The 15,054-nt window shown below is 41.8% G+C and overlaps 1 protein-coding gene across 2 annotated transcripts in view; it reads left to right on the top strand.

Annotated features, from left to right (window-relative positions):
- Positions 1-15,054, top strand: part of MRPS9 (mitochondrial ribosomal protein S9) — a 115,184-nt gene that overhangs the window by 46,504 nt on the left and 53,626 nt on the right. The window lies entirely within an intron of this gene.

Below are 15,054 nucleotides of genomic sequence, written 5' to 3'. Positions count from 1 at the left end.
ATCCACAACTGCCTGCAACTCACCTCTGCACCTCCTGTCCACACCTGTACACTAAAAAAAGTAAGACCTACCCTGAAAATAAGACCAAGTGTGTCTTTTGGAGCAAAAAAAAAATATAAGACAGTGTCTTATTTTCAAGGAAACACAAACACACACACACACTCACACTCACACACACTCTACACCCTACACCCCTCACATTTTTGTAAAGATTTTATTCTATCTTTTCATGTGACAACACTGAAGAAATGACACTTTGCTACAATGTAAAGTAGTGAGTGTACAGCTTGTATAACAATGTAAATTAGCTTTCCCCTCAAAATAACCCAACACACAGCCATTAATGTCTAAACCGCTGGCAGCAAATTGGGCCCAATTAGCCATTTTCCCTTCCCGGTGTCATGTGACTGGTTAGTGTTACAAGGTCTGAGGTGTGAATGGGGAGCAGGTGTGTTAAATTTGGTGTTATCGCTCTCACTCTCTCATACTGGTCACTGGAAGTTCAACATGGCACCTCATGGCAAAGAACTCTCTGAGGATCTGAAAAAAAGAATTGTTGCTCTACATAAAGATGGCCTAGGCTATAAGAAGATTTCCATGACCCTGAAACTGAACTGCAGCATGGTGGGCAAGACCATACAGCGGTTTAACAGAACAGGTTCCACTCAGAACAGGCCTCACCATGGTCAACCAAAGAAGTTGAGTGCACGTGCTCCGCGTCATATCCAGAGGTTGTCTTTGGGAAATAGATGTATGAGTGCTGCCAACATTGCTGCAGAGGTTGAAGGGGTGGGGGGTCAGCCTGTCAGTGCTCAGACCATACACCGCACACTTCATCAAATTGGTATGCATGGCTGTCGTCCCAGAAGGAAGCCTCTTCTAAAGATGATGCACAAGAAAGCCCGCAAACAGTTTTTGCTGAAGACAAGCAGACTAAAGACATGGATTACTGGAACCATGTCCTGTGGTCTGATGAGACCAAGATCAACTTATTTAGTTCAAATGGTGTCAAGCGTGTGTGGCGGCAACCAGGTGAGGAGTACAAAGACAAGTGTGTCTTGCCTACAGTCAAGCATGGTGGTGGGAATGTCATGGTCTGGGGCTGCATGAATGCCAACATGTACTGTGACATACTGAAGCAGAGCATGATCCCCACCCTTCGGAGACTGGGCTGCAGGGCAGTATTCCAAAATAACGACCCCTAACACACCTCCAAGACGACCACTGCCTTTCTAAAGAAGCTGAGGGTAAAGATGATGGACTGGCCAAGCATGTCTCCAGAACTACACTCTATTGAGCATCTGTGGGGCATCCTCAAACGGAAGGTGGAGAAGCACAAGGCCTCTTAATATCCACCAGCTCCGTGATGTCGTCATGGAGAAGTGGAAGAGGACTCCAGTGGCAACCTGTGAAGCTCTGGTGAAATCCATGCCCAAGATGGTTCAGGCAGTGCTGGAAAATAATGGCAGCCACACAGAATATTGACACTTTGGGCCCAATTTGGACATTTTCACTTAGGGGTGTACTCACTTTTGTTGCCAACAGTTTAGACATTAATGGCTGTGTGTTGAGTTATTTTGAGGGGACAGCAAATTTACACTGTTATACAAGCTGTAGCAAAGTGTCATTTCTTCAGTGTTGTCACTTGAAAAGATAGAATAAAATCATTCCAAAAATGTGAGGGGTGTACTCAGTTCTGTGAGATTGTGTGTGTACGCAGTGGTGTGGAAATTTTTTAAAAAACTACTTGTCCACAGACTAAATCGGGGCCCCAATCTACTTGTTCCTCATGGCAATCTACTTGTCCAGATTAATAAAAAAAATTTAACCAAAACTGTATTTAAATCGGAGGTGATTTTAGGAATATCTGGGGCTTTTAAAAACAAAAGAGGCTTTATGGTGACTTAAACGTGTAATATTTTTAACATCGTGCCTGCCTGTCTCCAGCACCACACCTGGGGACTAGCAGTGAGGAGAGAGACCTTGCAGTGTAATCAGCACCGGTTGGCTGCTCGTCAGGAAAGGGTGGGTCAGGGCTTATACTTTATCCCATTTGCTGCCAGAGCTGTTTTTGTGTTTTTTGCACACATTTAAAAAATCATTTTAGGCCTAAAGATTACATAAAACCCCCTAACATGATATATTTTCTGACAGCAGAGACCCTAGAGAATAAAATAGTGGTAGTTCCAATTTTTTATGACACATGATATTACTGCAAAATTTCAGTAAAAAATACAAGTAAGTTAATCTTAGGGCACAAAAAAGCAATAAATTACCCTATTTTTTTTTGGGGGGGGGGTGGAATGTGCTTGGGTGTAACTTTCATTTTTTACAACTAAAAAAAAAAACTTTTTTTTTTACTTTTTTTTTTTTTACTTTTTTTTTTTTACTTTTTTTTTTTTCCCATCACATACCTATGTGATGATTTTTGGTGACATGTTCTCTTTGAGACATCCAAGGTCTAAAAGAACCTGCATGTCTCCCCTTTGCTCCACTGAATGTAATGTGGTTCACATCGCACCATATTACATTCTTTCCCGGGGATTGCATTAGAATCTCTCGGCGGGGACCTGGAAGTGACAAGAAGGGGAGGGGAGCAGACTTGTCCGCTCTTCTCCCTTCCCTCTAGCCAACGGCGAACCGGGCTGGCAGATGGGCAAGCGGAGCCCTGGAGACCTCACGCCGGCAGCATGGAGAGGCTGGCACTGTGTGAAGCAGTCGGCGGCAGCGCTGCCGCCGATTGCTTCACATGACAGGTGAGCACTGCTGATCCCCCCCGCAGCAGGGCTAAAGGTAGAAAGAAACTACCTGCCCGACACCCAGAGCTACATGTCCCGGATGTTGAGCGATAGGAATCCAACATCCCTGGTGTGTGTGTAATAAATAAATATATATATATATATACATACATACACACACACACACACTATATTAGCAAAAGTATTGGGGCACCTGCCTTTACACGCACATGAACTTTAATGGCATCCCAGTCTTAGTCCGTTGGATTAAATATTGAGTTGGCCCACTTTTTGCAGCTATAATAGCTTCACCTCTTCTAGGAAGGCTGTCCACAAGGTTTAGGAGTGTCTGGGAATGTTTGACCATTCTTCCAGAAGTGCTTTTGTGAGATCAGGCACTGATGTCTGGCGAGAAGGCCTGGCTTGCTCTAATTCATTCCAAAGGTCTTCTGTGGTTTGGGGGTCAGGACTTTGTGCAGGCCAGTCAAGTTCCTCCACCCCAAACTTGCTCATTCATGTCTTTATGGACCTTGCTTTGTGCACTGATGCACATTTATGTTGGAACAGGAAGGGGCCATCTCCAAACTGTTCCCAGACACGTCCATTGGATTGCAAGACAGAGAAGCGTGATTCGTCGCTCCAGAGAACACGTCTCCACTGCTCTAGATTCCAGTGATAGCATGCTTTACACCACTGCATCCAACACTTTGCATTGCACTTGGTAATGTAAGGCTTTGATGCAGCTACTCGTCATGGAAACCCATTCCATGAAGCTCTCTACGCACTGTTGTTGTGCTAATCTGAAGGCCACACAAAGTTTGGAGGTCTTTAGCTATTGACTCTGCAGACAGTTGACGACTTCTGCTCACTGTGCGCTTCAGCATGCGCTGACCCCGTTCTGTCATTTTACGTGGCCTACCACTTCGTGGCTGAGTTGCTGTTGTTCCCAGTTGCTTCCACTTTGTTATGATACCACCACCTGTGCCATGGAGGTGATTGGAACACCTGAATCCAATGATTTGGAGAGGTTACCCAATACTTTTGGCAATATAGTGTATGTATTATAAGACCACTAACAGTTGACTGTGGAATTTTTAGTAGCAAGGAAATTCTACGGATGGACTTATTGCACAGGTGGCACCCTATCACAGTACAATGCTTGAATTCACTGAGAGCGACCCATTCTTTTCACAAATGCTTGTAGATGCAGTCTACAGTCCTAGGTGCTTGATTTTATACACCTGTGGCCATGGAGGTGATTGGAACAGAAGAATTCAATGATTTGGAGGGGTGCTCTAATACTTTTGGCAATATAGTGCGTGTGTGTGTATGTATATATTTGTGTGTGTGTGTGTGTATATATATATATATATATAATATATATATGTGTGTGTGTGTATGTATGTACAGTTAGGTCCATATATGTTTGGACACAGGCACAATTTTTAGGTTTTGTTTTTTTTCAGGTATTTGCCAAAACATATTCAAGCTATAGTTATATAATGGATATGGACTGAAAGTGCACGCTCTCAGGTTTAATTTGAGGATATGTACATTCAAATTGGAGGAAGGGTTCAGGAATTACAGCTCTTAAGAGTAGCCATCCCCCCTTTTTTTTTTCAAGGGACCAAAAGTAATTGGATAATTGAATCAAAAACTGTTTCATGGCCAAGTGTGGGCTACTCCATTATTTCTTTATCAAGCAGGTAAAAGGTCTGGAGTTGATTCTAAGTGTGGTATTTGCATTTTGAATCTATTGCTGTGAACCTACATCATGCGTTCAAAGGAGCTGTCCTTGCTATAAGGCTTCAAAAACTAAACAAATCCATCAGAGAAATAAAAGCAACATTAGGAGTGGCCAAATCAGCAGTTTGGTACATTCTAAGAAAAGAAGAACGCACCGGTGAGCTCAGCAACATATAAAGGCATGGACGTCCACAAAAGACAACAGTGGTGGATGATCACAGGATCCTCTCTATGGTAAAGAAGAACCGATTCACAACATCCAGACAAGTGAAGGACACTCTCCAGGAGGTGGGCGTATCATTGTCAAAGTCTACAATCAAGAGAAGACTTCACAAGAGCAAATACAGAGGGTTCACCACAAGGTGCAATCCATTCATAAGCCTGAAGAATAGAAAAGCCAGATTAGACTTTTCCAAAAAACATCTAAAAAAGCCAGTGACAGAAGCAGCCAGATGAATTCTGCAGTGTTTAGAGATATACTGTCAGCCCAGATTCAGCCAAATGCAGCAAGGTTGATTGGACGGCGCTTCACACTACAAATGGACAATGATCCGAAACACACTGCAAAAGCAACCCAGAAGCTTTTGAAGGAAAAGAAGTGGAATATTCTGCAATGGCTCAGTCAATCACCTGATCTCAACCCAATTGAGCATGCATTTCACTCTCTGAAGGCAAAACTTAACGCAGAAAGACCCACAAACCAAGAACAACCGAAGACAGCTGCAGTTAGAACCTGGCAAAGCATCAGGAGGAAATCCAGTCTTTGGTCATGTCCATGGGTTCCTGACTTTAGGCAGTCATTGCCAGTAAAGGATTCTCAACAAAATATTAAAAATGAACATTTTATTTATGATTGCATTCATTTGTCCAATTAAATTTGAGCCCCTGAAAATGCAGAGACTGTATATAAAAAGGGTTGCAGTTCCTAAAATTTGTACTTGATATTTATGTTCAACCCTTTGATTTAAAGCTGCAAGTCTACACTTCAGATTCGTTTGGATTGTTTCTATTTAATTTTATTCTGGTGGCATACAGAGCCAAAAGTATGAAAATTGTATACACACACACATACACTGCTCAAAAATTTAAAGGAACACTTTGAAAACACATCAGATCTCAATTGGGAAAGATGAGGACTGAGTTCAAAGACACCCTGAAAATCAAAGTGAAAAAATGATGCAGCAGGCTAGTTCATTTTGCAGAAATTTCATTGCAGCAACTCAAAATGGTACTCAGTAGTTTGTATGGCCCCCATGTGCTTGTATGCATGCCTGCCAATGTTGAGGCATGCTCCTAATGAGATGACTGATCTTGACCAGGACATCGCTAAGCTCCTGGACAGTCTGAGTCACAACCTGGCAGATGGACCGAAACATGATATTCCAGAGGTGTTCTACTGGATTTAGGTCAGGCGAGCGTGGGGGCCATTCAATGGTATCAATTCCTTCATCCTCCAGGAACTGCCTGCATACTCTCGCCATGAGGCTGGGCATTGTCATACACCAGCGTAGGATCCGACAATGGGTCCAAGGATTTCATCCCGATACATAATGGCATTCAGGGTGCCATTGTCTATCCTGAAGAAGTCTGTGCGTCCCTCCATGGATATGCCTCCCCAGACCATCACTGACCCACCACCAAAACTGGTCATGCTGAACAATGTTACAGGCAGCATAACATTCACCACGGCTTCACGTCTGTCACATGTGTTCAGGGTGAACCTGCTCTCATCTGTGAAAAGCACAGGGCACCAGTGGCGGACCTGACAATTCTGGTGTTCAATGGCAAATGCCAATCGAGCTCTGTAGTGCCGGGCAGTGAGCACAGGGCCCACTAGAGGATGTTGGGCCCTCAGGCCACCCTCATGAAGTTTTTTACTGATTGTTTGGTCAGAGACATTCACATTTGGGACTTGCTAGAGGTAATTTTGTAGGGCTCTGTGCAAGGAGGAACAGGATGAACACTGCCAAAGGAGTAAATACCGGTCTTGCTGATGGGTTAAGGACCTTCTGCGGCCCTGTCCAGCTCTCCTAGAGTAACGGCCTGTCTCCTGGAATCTCCCCCATGCTCTTGAGACTGTGCTCGGAGACACAGCAAACCTTCTGGCAATGGCACGTATTGATGTGCCATCCTGGAGGAGTTGGATTGCCTGTGCAATCTCTGTAGGGTCCAGGTATAGCCTCCTGCTACCAGTAGTGACACTGAGCCTAGCAAACCTCGTGAAAAACAGTCAGAAAAATTAGTATGGAAAATATGTCAGTGGCCTCCACCGGACACTTTTACCCCCTTTCTGTCCAGGCCAACTTTCAGCTTTCAGTGCTATCACACTTTGACAATTGCTCGGTTATGCAACACTGTACCCATATGAATTTTTTTAGCATTTTTTTGAGACAGATAAAATGTTATTTTGGTGGTATTTATTTACCACTGGGATTTTTATTTTTTTTGCTATATAAATGAAAAAGTCCAAAAATTTAGAAAAAAAGTGTTTTTCTTATAAAATTTAGCAAATAAATAATCTTTCTCTATAAATCTTGGCCAAAATGTATTCAGTTATCTTTTTAGTAAAAAAAAAAAAAACCCAAATTAGTTTATAACCAAAAATTATAATTGTTACAGGGTTTTTTTTTTTACTTTTTCTTATTATTTTAAAACATACTGTCACCCTAGCAGTACAGTGTCACCATAGTGACACTGTAATTACTTGTGGGGGGTGATGAGTATTTTTTTTTTTTTATACACGGATTGCTTTTACACCCATAAAGGCTGTAAAATCAATCATTTCTCCTCTCTGGCTGCATTCTTGCAGCCATTGAGAACTACTGTGTGAGCTGTGATTGGTCACAGCTTGTCACATGGTACAAGGCTGTTGTGAATAGCCTTGTACCATGTGACCTCTGTGATCATTCACAGATTTCACATGTAGTAAGCAATGATGTCAGAAGTGACATCTTGCTTACTGCTCTGTATGTGATCACTGATTGGCCAATCAGTGATCACATGATCGGGACCTCGCACAGAGGTCCCGTCCGACGATCGGTGTACCACTGTGTCCGGAGGACACAGCGGGCACCAGATCGCAGTGCTGTACGCTCCCAGGGAGCGCGCACAAGCAGCAGGCGGGGTGGCCGTTTATAACGACCCTGCACTGCCACCGTCCGGCCGTTTATGTACAACGGCTGGACGGGAGGTGGTTAATGTGACCTATAAACTATACAACTCAATTGAAAAACAAACTGAAATCTTTTAAGGGGGGAAGTAAACATAAAAAACTAAAATAATGTAGTTGCATAAGTGTGCACACCCTCTTATAACTGGGGATGTAGCTGTGTTCAGAATTAAGCAATCACATTTAAAATCATGTTAAATAGGAGTCAGTACACACCTGCCATCATTTAAAATGCCTCTGATTAACCCCAAGTAAAGTTCAGCTGTTCTAGTAGGTCTTTCTTGACATGTTCTTACCCCTGGTTCACATATATGCGGCCGTGCGGGTTGCGTTTTGCACGGGCACGAGAGCCCATTAATTTGAATGAACTCCCGTGCCCCGTGACACACAGGGAAGAAGTCCCTGCACTTCTGAAAACGCAGCCCGCACAGTAACCTCTGTTCCCAGTACGGTTGTGTTTTCCAGTGTGGGCGGCGTGCCATTAGATGTAATGGCACCAGCCCGCGGGTCCGCATTCCTCTGTGCGGGTGGTTCTGCTGAACGTATTTTCGTGTGGAACCGCAGTGGCACCACCCGCACATATGTGAACCAAGCCTCAGTCGCTTCCTACAGCAAAAGCCATGGTCCGCAGAGAGCTTCCAAAGCATCAGAGGGATCTCATTGCTAAAAGGTATCAGTCATGAGAAGGGTACAAAAGAATTTCCAAGGCATTAGATATACCATGGAACACAGTGAAGACAGTCATCAAGTGGAGAAAATATGGTGCAACAGTGACATTACCAAGAAGTGGACTGGACTGATCAAAAAAAGGAGCTGCAGGAATATCTGGCAAGTACTGGCTGTGTGGTACATGTGACAGCAGTCTCCCATATTCTTCATACAGTTGTGTTCAAAATAATAGCAGTCAGACATCACTAACCTGATCAATCACTGTTTTTGGTAGAAATTATATTTCTACATGGCAAATAATTTACTAGCAGGTGTAGTAGAGTAATAGAAATCCAACAGGCCCAATAGTCAAGACATCCATGCTGCTGATCGAAAGGGGCATGTTCAAAATAATAGCAGTGTGGAGTTCTTCTAGTGAGGTCATTCATTCTTTGAAAAACAGGTGGCAATTATTGCCCTTGTTTAAGGAAGGAAGGCAGCAAATGTTGTACATGCTAGTTACAGTGCATTTCTCTCTGAAATTCTAAGGAAAATGGGTAGTTCCAGACATTGTTCAGAAGAACAGCGTACCTTGATTAAAAAGTTGATTGGAGAGGGGAAAACATATAAAGAAGTGCAGAAAATAATAGGCTGCTCGGCTAAAATGATCACAAATGCTTTAAAATGGCAACCAAAACCTGCAAGACGTGGAAGAAAGTGCAAAACTACTATTCGAATAGATAGAAGAATAGCCAAAATGCAAGGACTCAGCCAACAATCAGCTCCAGGAAGATCAAAGAAGGTCTAAAGTTACATGTGAGTACTGTTCCAATTAGACGCCTATGTGAAGCCAAGCTAATTGCAAGAAGCCCCCGCAAAGTCCCACTGTTGAAAAAAAAAGACGTGCCGAAGAGGTTACAATTTGCCAAAGAGCACATTGACTGGCCTAAAGAGAAATGGCGCAACATTTTGTGGACTGATGAAAGTAAGATTGTTCTTTTTGGGTCTAGTGGCCGGAGACAGTTTGTCAGACGACCCCCAAACACTGAATTCAAGCCACAGTACACTGTGAAGACAGTGAAGCATGGTTGCGCAAGCATCATGATATGGGGATGTTTCTCATACTACGGTGTTGGGCCTATTTATCACATACCAGGGATCATGGATCAGTTTGAATACATCAGAATACTTGGAGAGGTCATGCTGCCTTATGCTGAAGAGGAAATGCCCTTGAAATGGGTGTTCCAACAAGACACCGACCCCAAACACACCAGTAAACGTGCAACATCTTGGTTCCAGACCAACAAGATTGATGTTATATAGTGGCCAGCCCAATCTCCGGATCTTAATCCAATAGAAAACTTGTGGAGTGACATCAAAAATGCAGTTTCTGAGGCAAAACCAAGAAATAGAGAAGAACTGTGGAATGTAGTCCAATCATCCTGGGCTGGAATACCTGTTCACAGGTGCCAGAAGTTGGTTGACTCCATGCAACACAGATGTACAGCAGTTCTCAGAAACAGTGCTTATACAACTAAATATTAATTAAGTGATTCAAAGGAAAGCAAAATCTTCAAACATTTTTCAGTTTATATAGTGAATGTTTGAGTTTGTAAAGAAGAATACAAACACTGCTATTTTTTTGAACAGTCTAATATTCACTTTTCTTCAATTTTTTTAGAGGAACAACACAAATTTGATATATTTTTCTTCATGTTTTGATTTGGAATAGAATGTGTAGTGTTCCCAATGCATTTGTGTGTATGGAAATAAAAGCTATTAGAAGGATTTTGAGCTTTATTCACTTTTTTCAACACACTGCTCATATTTTGAACACAAGTGTATGTCTGGGCTATGGGGTAAAGTGTCAAGACGGAAGCCTTATCTTACGAAGAAAAACATTCAAGCCTGGCTAAATTTTGCAAAAACACCTCTGAAGTCTCCCAAAAGCATGTGGGAAAATGTGTTCATGGTCTGACATCACTGCCCATCACCAAAAGAACACCATACCCACAGTGAAGCATGGTGGTTGCAGCATCATGCTTTGGGGCTGTTTTTCTTCAGCTGGAACTGGGGCCTTAGTCAAGGTAGAGGGAATTATGAACAGTTCCAAATAACAGTCAATATTGGCACAAAACCTTCAGGATTCTGCTGGGAAGCTGAACACGAAGAGGAACTTAATCTTTCATGACAACAACCCAAAGCATACATCCAAATCAACAAAGGAATGGCTTCACCAGAAGAAGATTAACATTTTGGAATGGCCCAGCCAGAGCCCAGACCTGAATCCAATGGAACATCTGTGGGGTGATCTGAAGAGGGCTGTTCACAGGAGATGCCTTTGCAATCTGATAGATTTAGTGTTTTTACAAGGAAGAGTGGGCAAATATTGCCAAGTCAGGATGTGCCATGCTGATAGACTCATATTAAAAAAGACTGAGTGCTGTAATAAGATCAAAAGGTGCTTCAACAAAGTATTAGTTTAAGGGTGTGCAGATTTATGCAACCATATTATTTTAGTTTTTTAATTTTACTTCCATCCACCTAAAAGATTTCAGTTTGTTCAATTGAGTTGTACAGTTTTTATAGGTTACATTAAAGGTGGGAAAAGTTCTGAAATGATTTCTTTGTCTCATTATTTTACATCACAGAAACCTGACATTTTTAACAGGGGTGTGTAGACTTTTTGTATCCACTGTGTGTATATGTGTGTGTGTGTGTGTGTGTGTGTGTGTATATATATATATATATATATATATATATATATAAAAATGTGCAGGTTCTTTAATGTGTTATACATGCTATCTATATATTTTCTAATGAAGCTATAAATTAAAATTGGTAGGATTGTACCGAAACAATCCTATGTAGATGTACTTCCTATTCAATATCTGTGCACATCATTGATGCAGTGTAGTGCAGAACTGTTGCTAGCTCTTTTTCTCCCTGCCTCTCTTTGACATGATACAGCATAAGTTATTTATTGCACGTTCCTCTAATGATGAGGGCATGGGAAAACAAATGCGCTGCAGACATTGATGTATCTCTTCACCCAGACTTGGTAAGTTGATAATCACAAATTTGTAATTGTCAACTTTTTACTGCTGTGTAATTAATCCATAATTTCCTTTTGGGTATGATTGAATTATGTTTGCCACATATCCATCAATGCCATATTCTTTATTCTAGGAGTCATTATCATAAATCAGTATATTATATATCAAAGAATCAGGACCTCAGCCAATTATGAAAAGTTCTTCGAGCTATCGGGAGCTATCATGATTACAATCTAAGGCACAAATAAACCAGACATAATTCAAAGGTTGAACTTGATATGATTCTTAATAGATTATTGCTCTATTTTTCACAACTTCTAGTTTTATGTGCTTGACAGTCATTTTAAAATATGTTTTAGGTTAACGTAAATAATATCTTTAATATGGACCTACAAAGCAGTGGATGTGACGTGATATGGCACAGGTCTATCACATATATCGGTAACTTTGCTTGTTTAGTGATGAGCAGCTTTTACTTTCATGATCTTCTGTTTGTACAAGCAAGGCCCCCTTGTTTCACTAGTCAGTGTGATCTGCAAGGACATAGTCTTTGAGGGTTTGAAAGTGACAACAAACTCTGGTTTAAAAAAAAATTCTATTCAAGAATGTATTCTTACACCTAAATTCCAGGAGTTCAGCTATTTTCTAAAATGTGCTATGGATAAAGTCCAGCAAGGTGCATTCCACCTTGTGAACTTATCTCTTTTATTCACAATTTACAGTTTTACTGAGTGCCCTGGTGCAAGGCTAAATCATTATATTTCTGGCACCTTCGGGTCTCAGCTCCAGCAGCTGTAGAGTCACATGCAGCTGCTCTGCCTACCCCTTCTCTCCTTTTGCCCAATCACAGAGCACTTTGTATTATGTGAACCCTTTAACAAAATACAAACCCTTCTGTGAATGGACAGTGGAGAGAAGGGACAGGCAGAGCTGTTGCTGTATGAGAAAACTGTTCCTCCTGTCAGAGCATTGAGAGTTTAGTGATAGCTGTACTCCCAGCAGTCGTGAAAACTGTCAATTGTAAATTAGAGAGAAGTCCAGCAGGCAGTATGCACCATGCACCTTCTTGGACTTAACCCATATTAAACCAGCACATTTTAAAAGTGGTTGAGTTTTTGGAGTTCAGCTTTAATTCAGTAATAAAGTAACTTCTATTAGTCTTTGCCTCCTGTAAATCTCCAAAAATTTATTTATTTTTACTGTTATGATCTGACTTGGTTGGTTGCTATGTTTGTTTTCCGTGGTCCCACTGTATGTTACAATATAATTACCCTCTCTTGCTACCTCTATGAGATTTTTAAAGTGCATACAGCAGTGCACATGACAGCAACTAATGTGCACTACTTGTTCAAAACAAATGGAAGTGAGGGCATTTGGGAGCTCATGGAGGACATTACAAGGAAGCAGAAAGACACAGTAAGAAACAATCTCACGAAAAATAGATTACATGGCCTTTAACTCCTTCACGCTGAGTGTATGCAAAGCCTTTACGCCGAGGAGCTGCATATTTGCATACCGTTTGTAAATAAAACATGCTGAGAGCATGCGCCCTGCACACTTCCAGCATATGTATCGGTGTCCCACGGAAAGGTCCCGATCTCTTCTTGCAATCAGGACCTTTTCTGATCATGTGACTGCCATGATAGCCAATCACGTGGTCACATGACCCTAAACTCTGCCTGGCGTCAGAAACCCCTTAAAGAGACGGGAGGCGCCGACGTGAAGGGGTTAAGGATGTGTATGGATTATTTTTGTAGAATAAGGATATAGTTTAGTGTTACTTTAACAGTTCCCAACCGCGCTATAGCTGAAGGACGGCTACAGCGTGGTTGTGGAATCCTGGGACGACGTCCATGGACGTCATTCCAGAACCCACCCCCCTGCGTGCCCCCAGCGCCACCGGTGATCACTGTGTCCTATAGACACAGCTGATCACAGGGTACGGTAAATGTCCAATCACGGCTGCCTTTTACCACGTGATCAGCTGTGTCCAATAACACAGCGATCACCGGGTAAATACAGTTGCCGGTTCTTGGCTGCACTTTCCTCACACTGTCACAGTGTGAGGAAAGTACTGCTGAGAACTGGCAGTTGTCAGCAAACGGATCGATCAGTGCCGCCCATCAGTACCACCTATCAATGCCCCCTATCAGTGCCCATCAAGCCTCATCAACGCACATCAGTGAAGGAGAAAAATTACCTGTTTGCAAAATTTTATAATAGATACAAAGAAAAACTTTTTTTTTTCAAATTAAATACCACCAAAAGAAAGCTCTATTTGTGTGAAAAAAATTATAAAAATGTCATATGAGTACAATGTTGCATGACCGCGCAATTGTCATTCAAAGTGCAACAGCACTGAAAGCTGAAAAGTGGCCTGGGCAGGAAGGGGGTATAAGTGCCCAGTAGGGAAGTGTTTAAGTAAATGATGGGAAACTATATAGAATAATGGAAAACATACATCAAAACGCTTGGTTATGTTTAGACCTGGGCTCAGAAGGAGGGTGGTGAATTGTGCTGGAAGTCAGGTTGAGGACAGGACAGCTAGTGGCTGAAAAGAACTGAAGGGGACAAATGTTGGTTGAATGTAATTTATTGCATCAAAAGCTGCTTTGTTGAATTTGACTGGAGTTCTCCTTTTGAGTTCTTACATTTTGCAAAAATAACTGTCGGCGAATAGAAAAGTGATTTTTATTGCTGTTTTCATGTGCTTTTCATGGTTTATATGGCTGTTGCACTCTATTGACCTTAATTTTCTAAGTGTATGCTAAAGGAGAAGTTAACCTTCCATTACAGGTTACACACATATTCAGGGTGTAACATGTTGCAGCCCCTGCATCTAACCCTGAGCTGCTGATGTGACATCAAGTCTGGGGATCTTCTCCCTGTACCTGCTGTCACAGTTTGAATAAGAAGGCAGTTGTGCAGCCATTGCAGCTGATGGCTTGTACTTCTCAATGAATTACCAGAGCGCTGGTGAGAACTCTAGTAGTTCATTGATGCTCACTGCCATCCAATAACTGCCTGCCAGTATGAGGTACTAGCAGACAGCTAACACTGATAGTTTGCAGGAGCTTGACTTTGCTTCCACGATCTGCTGATCACGGGTACAATGCTTTACAACCTGCAAATAAAAAAGAAATATAATAATAAATGAACATTTTTTTTTTTAAATATAAAAATATGTGCATTTATTTATTTATTTATTAAAGGTGAACTTGTCCTTTAAGGATGGAGCTAGGTTACCCACAAACTGGGGGACAGTTTGGAATGGGAAAACTTCCTTATTGACCAATTTTCCCATGCACCTGAATTTTGAACACACTGTGGAAAAAGGAATAAAAATTGTTGTACATACAACCAGTGAGGCATCTGTTTTAACTAGCAGTGCCATTCAACGTATTTTTCCATTTCAAGTAAAGTTGGGGAGGAACTGGTCCCCTGTCAGATGTTTACTGCTGTTCGGAAGGTAAAGGTAGTAATAAACCTGTCAGCCAACTAAAGGATATCCAGGAATAGTCTGAGCCTCGGATCACCAACTCAAAAGACATTAAAGTGATTCGAAAGCCTTAAGTTTTTTTTTACCTTAATGCATTCCCTGCATTAAGGTAAAAAATATTGTGTGACCAAGCTGGCCACCCATCCCCAGACCCTTCTTATACTTACCTGAGCCTAATCTCAATCCAGTGATGTGCAC

Source organism: Staurois parvus, unplaced genomic scaffold, assembly GCF_062004578.1.
Source record: "Staurois parvus isolate SC_StPar_1 unplaced genomic scaffold, SC_StPar_1.0 ptg000262l, whole genome shotgun sequence".
Lineage (NCBI taxonomy): Eukaryota > Metazoa > Chordata > Amphibia > Anura > Ranidae > Staurois > Staurois parvus.
Note: the sequence above shows the minus strand (reverse complement) of the source record. Positions and strands in the feature narration are given on the sequence as shown.